The sequence below is a fragment of the Palaemon carinicauda genome, chromosome 3 (genome assembly GCF_036898095.1).
Source record: "Palaemon carinicauda isolate YSFRI2023 chromosome 3, ASM3689809v2, whole genome shotgun sequence".
In the NCBI taxonomy this organism is placed as follows: domain Eukaryota; kingdom Metazoa; phylum Arthropoda; class Malacostraca; order Decapoda; family Palaemonidae; genus Palaemon; species Palaemon carinicauda.
In genome coordinates this window covers 100478503-100486430 of record NC_090727.1, presented here as the reverse complement: position 1 = coordinate 100486430, position 7928 = coordinate 100478503, and positions in this window count along the sequence as shown.

Here is a 7928-nt window from a genome sequence, read left to right as displayed (position 1 = left end):
GTACACACCATCTCGACAAATATTCTAGCGACTGACCATATGTACATATGATTAGATCCCAAACCTCCTCTCCACCCAAGCTAGGACCAGGGAGGGCCAGGCGATGGCGGCTGATGACTCAGCAGATAGACCTATAGAACTAGTATTCTCAAAGATATTAAGTGGTCAAAGAACACCTAATGCTGACAGCAACCACGTCAGTAAAGGATGTGACCAATATCTTGATTACGGTTCTTTAGATAAGAACATTTTATGTAATATTTTTCCAATATAAAAAAAAAAAATGATTAAAGCAGTTTTCAAGAAATTTTATTCCATCTGTGGCCGATTGTGGAAGGTTAATCCGGGAGTTGAATCGGTGGAACTTCAGAAGTTTAAACTTGCAGCGAATGTTTTTATGTTGAACAGGCTGACATAATGGTCTCTCATGGTTTATCTATAAAAGTATTCTAATGTTGATACTGTTCTTAAAATATTTTCTTTCAATCATTCATTATTTCTCTTGTATTTTATTATTTTCTTATTCTCTATCTTCAGTGGGAAATTTTTCCCTACTGAAGCCTTTGTGCTCAAAGCATCCTGCTCTCTCCAACTACGTTTGTATTGAAGCAAACAATAATAAATAATGAATAATAATAAATAATAATAAATATTAAATAAAAAACAATAATAATGAATAATAAATAATAATAATAAATCATGATAATAAATAATGAATATTAAAAATAATAAATAATAATAATAATAATAATAATAATAAATAATAAATAATTAATAATAATAACAAATAATAATAGATAATGAATATTAATAATATTTAATTAAAAATGAATAATAAATGATAATAAATAATAAAAAATTTAAAATCTTAAATAATAATAATAAATAAAAAATAATAAGCAATAAATAAAATATAATAAATAATAATAAATGATGAATAAAAATAAATAATATTCAATAAATATTTGATAAATATTACATAATAATAATAAATAATAATGATAAATAATAAAAAAAATATGATACATAATAAATAATAAATAAAAATAGATAATAATAAATAATAACAACAAATGATAAATGAATAATAATAAAAAATAATAAATAATAATAATAAATAAAAATTATGATAAATAATGAAAAATAATAAATAATAAAAATAGATAATAATAAATAATAATACTAAATAAGAATAAATAATAATAGATAATAATAAATAATACTAATAAATAATAATAAATAATAATAAATAATACTAATAAATAATAATAATAATAAATAACATTAATAAATAATAAATAATAATAAATAATAACAAAAACTAATAAATAATAAATAAAAAATAATGAAAATAAATAATAATAATAATAAATATTAATAATAAATAATAATAAACAATTATAACTAATAACAATAAATAATAATGAATAATAATAATAAATAATAATGAATAATACAATTAAATTATAAAAAATAATCATAAAAAATAATAATAATAAATAATAATGAATAATAATCATAAATAATAATAAAAATTGATATAAAAAAATAATAAACAATAATAATAAAAAATAAAAATATATAATAATAAACAATAATAACAAACAATAATAATAAAAATAATAATATATAATAATAAACAATTATAATAAATAATAACAAAGTGTAATAATATATAATAATGAACAATAATATTAAATAATAAACAATGATTATATATAATAATAAACAATAACAATAAATAATAATAAACAATAATAATAAATAATAATAAACAATAATAGATTAGATTAAACATTAGTAAAAAATGATAATGAATAACAATAAATAATAATAAATAGTAATAATATATAAGAATAATAAATAATAATAAATAATAATAATAATAATAATAATAATAATAATAATAATAATAATAATAATAATAATAATAGGCAATAGAAATAAATAATAATAATAATAGTAATATTAATAATAATAAATAAAAATATTAATAAATAAAAATTATAATAAATAATATATAATACTAATACTAATAATAATAATAAACAAAAATAATAGATAATAATAAATAAGGATTAATAATGATAAATAATAACTATTAAATAAATAATAATAAATAAGGATTAATAATGATAAATAGTAACTATAAAATAAATAATAAGTAAAATTAATAATAATAATAATAATAATAATAATAATAATAATAATAATAATAATAATAAAAATAATATGTTTTCTGGCAAAATATCTCACATCTGTCTAGCGTCTTAAAAATGTAACTTTTCTTTTTTGAAACTAGTATCTAAATAATATTTTCATATTACCTAGAGATTTGTTTACATTTTTGTTCGAGTTAAAACTTCAGCAGTGTGTAAGCATACAAAATAAAAGTATGTCATTTAGTGCATAGTCGTAAATGTAGTAATTAATCGTGATTTTTAACTGAACGGAAGCTGTACAGAATCCGTAGGAAGCGACGAGATGTTGAGGGATGAAGCATACTGTACTCTGTGCTCTAAGCTGATTGAAGGAATGCGTTCTTACTTGTATATGAATATCAACACCAATTAAGTGATGGGTGGGAGGGGGTGAACTAAAACAATATATTTCTTTCAAATTTATTAACAGTTACTAAAGTAATGATAAAATTTCTAAAAACTCAGTTCATGCAGAGCAAAAAACAAAGAAAAATGGAATCTTGATTATGATACGATTCGTAGATAAAATCGTTGCCTGAGCCTATTGCTTGGAAGGTCCTGTATTACAACGTTACTGCAAAACCTTCGTCTGTATTATATATTTGCAAGATAACAGTATCCTTAGTGTATGTTAACAAACGACTCAATTACAACATAGATGAAATAGAAGTAATCTAATGCAGCTCAAGCCTGGACTCTTTAATTGTGTACCTGAATTTTCATTATTTGTACAAATGAAAACACAAGAATAAGCCCTTTAATCCTATTGCAGCTATTCTTTGAATAAATTCAGTTCAATGCAATGATAGATTTTTCGTTATGCCTACCGGCACTTGAATGGACCCATAGTCCAGACATAACAGGTCAACCAACGCACAGGTCAAGGTGTGAAATACCAATACTGTGACGTCACTTGCCCTCGTCTCACGCGTGGGTAAACAAAACAAAGATCCATGGCCTTAGTTAGCTGTCCATAAAGGCAACGTAAACAATATATATATATATATATATATATATATATATATATATATATATATATATATATATATATATATATATATATATATATATGTATATATACATATATATATACACTGCATATATTCACATATATACAGTATATATGTATACATGTACACACATTTATATATATATATATATATATATATATATATATATATATATATATATATATATATATATATATATATATATATACAGTATATATGTATATATATACACACATTTATATATATATATAAATATATATATATATATATATATATATATATATTTTTTTTTTTTATTCCTTCATTTATTTCATCAGTGCTGATGCCAAATAGCTGTGCAATATTTAGCTGTATAATGCACGTGAAAAAAAAATAAAAAAATAAAAACTAAAAGCTCAACTATGAAATACATACGTTTTTCTAAACAAAAGCAACACACAGACCAGTGTCCATTGTATACCTGCATATTGTTGTGCTGGCATTATTAACGTTGTTTACGCTACTGTTGGCTCGATTCCTTTTAAACCAGAGGATTACAAAGATGACATCAAGTCTCGGTTACTGGGAATCATTTTATCGTTTAAATCTGCCATTGCTCTGCTTGAAATGTTAAATGGCTCTCATAGTATTGACTAAATACTGGCACAAATATTAAATCAAAGTAGTCTTGAACATTTCTTTGGGTATATAAGGCAAATAAATGGTCATCAGGATTCTCCAAATGCTGTAAACTTTAATTTCAAGCAAAATATTTTCGTAGGAAGAGAAATTGAAGTGAAAAGTGTTGAAAAATCGCATGAACCAGACAAAGATGAATATAACACAAAAGAAAGAGACCCTCCATTAGTAATATGTCTAACAACGCACATAAATTTAGATTTTGCTTCATAAAAAGAGGTTTTTGACGAGGAATACAGCGAACCAAGAAATAAAAGCAAAATACATTAGTGGATATATTGTCAAGAAACGTTGTGTTAAATATCCTGAGTTAGGAAATAATACTAAAGAAGTATCAAGAAATAATACTTAGAATGAGGCTTCTAGTCACCATCAATAAGCCCAATCAGATGACGTAAGTACGCAGATGCTCAAAACTGGTACACTGTCTGGTATATCTGGACCATGAATGGACCTAATTGGTGCTAAGCCTAAGCTGCCTGTTCCTTGAGTGAATTTGATTCAATATGAAGCACCTAGCTTAATCCAGGCATCTGTAAATCTGTTTATATCCTTGAGAAAAAGCATTGATAATGTCAAACTTCGTCTTACCTGTTGCTAGGTTATCAATGTGGGATAATTTACTGGATAGCTAAGGTGGTTGGCTCAATTATTGTAATGCTTCATGAGAATGATTCCCCGTCGGAGGTTCACTCTGGCTCTTTTGGCCAAATTCGTAGCTTTTCCGGCCAAATTCTAATTACATAAAAATTAAACAAAATGTAACGAATATTCACAGGATTACAACTGCATATTGAGCCTCTGGTATCCATCCATGATAGTAGGAATCAAAGGAGGCTTATTTTCTTTCAATTTTGTTAACACGTCCGCCTTATATTTCAGACTACAGAGTTCATAATCAAATTTCCAATATACGATATATATTTTTATTATCTTGATTTATATCATTATACTAATAAGGCCCTTTAAATGTACATTTACAGAGTAAATTCTAGGAAATGCGCAGTTGATACGAAAAAATGCTATAATTCTCGGAGTTTTCCCTGTTTTTATGGATTCCCCTTAACCTAACCCTAAATAACCTCGATTCCTTTAAATTTGGGTATTTTTCTCTAAAGTGAAAACACTGACCTATGTGTATGTGCAGTGGGCACACGTCCCATAACCTAACGAGACTGTAAAGATATATATATATTAATGAGCTTATTTGTGCTTGTCCGGGCAAGCACGTTTAAAAACATTTAATATGGACCAGAGAGGCATCGGTGAGGTAGATGCATCAGAAAATGATTTAACTCAAACCTCGTTTGTGGTAATTAACATAAAAAAAAAAAAAAATATAACATTTCCCGTAAACGAGAAATAATCAGATGACTTTATAGGCATCTTTGATAAAATATTGACAAGGTATCGATTTCAATATTCATTTTCATAAGATAATGAAAATAGATAAGGGGACCGTCAGCTATGTCCTCCATTTTTCTAATTATTAAACATACAACATTTCTATATATCTTTTAGACATATATAATACCTTCAAAAATAATGATTTTGATTTGTTTTCAAGTACATTTGTGTCCACTAATATGACAGGAATTGTAGTGAAAATCATACCATAAAAACTTCTTTATTAATCGAATAATTCTTTGAGACAAATTTTCGATTTTCCTTTTACTTTCTTTTAATGATTTTTTTTCTTAATTTTCTTCGTCTAGACGTAATCATGAAAATGAGAGAAAACGGAAAATCAAAATTCTGCTACACAATAATTGTAGGATTTTTATTTCTCTTTTCAATTATATCTTTCCCTCTATAATCTAACTATAAATAAGTGAAATAAAATGTACCTAAGGGACAATAAGTATGTTTTTATGTTATGAGCTCCCAAAGATTTGCTAAAAATTTAGCCTTTTTTTCTTTAAAAAATCAAGATAACATTATAATGATAACCTTACTTTGTACTTTCATTAATTATTCCTACACGAAGGCTCCATAAACGAGGCATTTAAACTCTAAGTTTACCAATACACTTGGTGTAAGGATGTCACGAGTAGCCAGTGGCCTCTCATTGTTGTCGAGTTTTAGTTAGAATGTTCCAACTTTGTACTCTTTTTCATGTTTGCTTTTTTCTTTTTGTGCTCTCTGCTTAATTTTTTTCTTTGACCTTAGGTAACACTGGCCTTGCTATAAAGTTAACGAGGACGTTGTGAAAACCCATTGTACATACGAAATGCAAGTTAACAAACACACATGCAACGTAACTTCTATACGTCTTTAAAAACGCTGTCTCTGGCTGCTGTTCTCGTAGTTCGCGTTCGCCTACCCTCTACCAATGCCTTCAATCTCTGCCATACGTACGATATTTCGAAATATAAGTAAAAAATCGCGATATATATCATATATGAAAATATGAACACGCAAAGACGATTCTGTCAAACTCAGTTATGTAGATGACGCAGGGAAGATGACGATTAATCTTCATTTTTTATAAAAATAAATAGCTGAATCTTGGGGAGAGTATTTACGATATTTTTCTGCATACATATAAACAATAAAACGATTTTCGATTCCTGAAAGTTGTTATGTCAAAGCACCATATGGGTGTTCAAAACAGAGGTGATGAATTAGCCTAACTCATGGATCTAAGCAGATCAACAGACTGTCTCCCATTGCAAAACAGGAGCCACTCAGTTTAGCTCCAGAAGAAGAGATCCTATTGGAGTGAAGATCAAATCTTTCGAGTCTCCGGCTTTTGAAAGCAACTAATGGAAAACGTTTTAAGCCTCAATATGGCACATTTCCCAAGAATGACTTTTGTTCTAAAATTATTTTGAAAGCTCTCATAATACTATAATTTTGGTAGAATAATCAAAATATTATTTAGATCAAATTCAAATGTAATAAGAGTTTACAAATATCAACGTTACAAATAAAATTAATATAATACCTCATTTAATTTAATATAATACTTTCTAATTTTTTATCTGCGAAACATGAATTCAAAGATACCCTGCAATTTCCTTCTAGCCATATTATTCCCTGGGTGGACTCTCCTCTGTTCTCATTCACGCCCATCATCTTGTCGACATACACAAGGACGAAAATCTACCTGATTATGACGTTATAATTTTAATGGAATGTGTGAAAGAGGGAATGTTCATCTTCATCTACAAACTAGTGCAAGGCGGAACTTTTCCACGCTATTCTCCATCTTAATTTGATAAGAGGTTTAGGCTTGAATATTTACAACAAAAATGGCTTTATTATAATAGAGTAGAACGAAAAAATATTAAAATAATAAAGGAGAATATAATATCTAAATAGCAAAAAAAGGCTCAACAAGTTACAAAGATAGTTTTGGTCCAGTGCAGGACAAAGGCCTCATACATGACATTATTCATCTTTAGCTGTGTTCTAGCTTAAATTCGTTCAGTTATCCTCATGAAGGGACACAAGTTAAAGATAAAACTACACCATGACGGATAGTTGACTTTCATGTGGATCTTTTTCAAAGGGGGGGGGGGGGGGTAGTGGATAGGATGTTAATGTTGTGGAAGGTTTTACCACAAGAAGTGTTTCATTGTAGACAAAAAGTTATAGAAAAAATGAATTGTTTTTTTCCCTAATTGTTTAGATGAAGCCAAGTCAAAATAGCCATGAACAATATGTCGAAAAAGGATAATTTAAATGCAAGAAATATAGCACCTTATAATAAAGTTAAAAAATTATCTAATGCTAGAAGTATGACATATTAATATAGATTTCAAAGAGGCTCTAATGCTACCAGTAAGGTAGGTGCCAAAAAAAAAAAAACTAATGCAATATATAGTGCACCTATAAACAGAGGTAAAAAAGCTCTAATGCTATAGGTAAGGAACGTCAATACTGAGGCCAATGAGCTTCTAATACTAGAAGTATGTCATCTCAAAATAGAGGTCAATGAACTTCTGATACTAGAACTATGGCACTTATAAAATATATGTCAAAGACCTTCTAATGATACAAGTAAAGAGCTACTAATTAGAGGTGAAATAGCCTC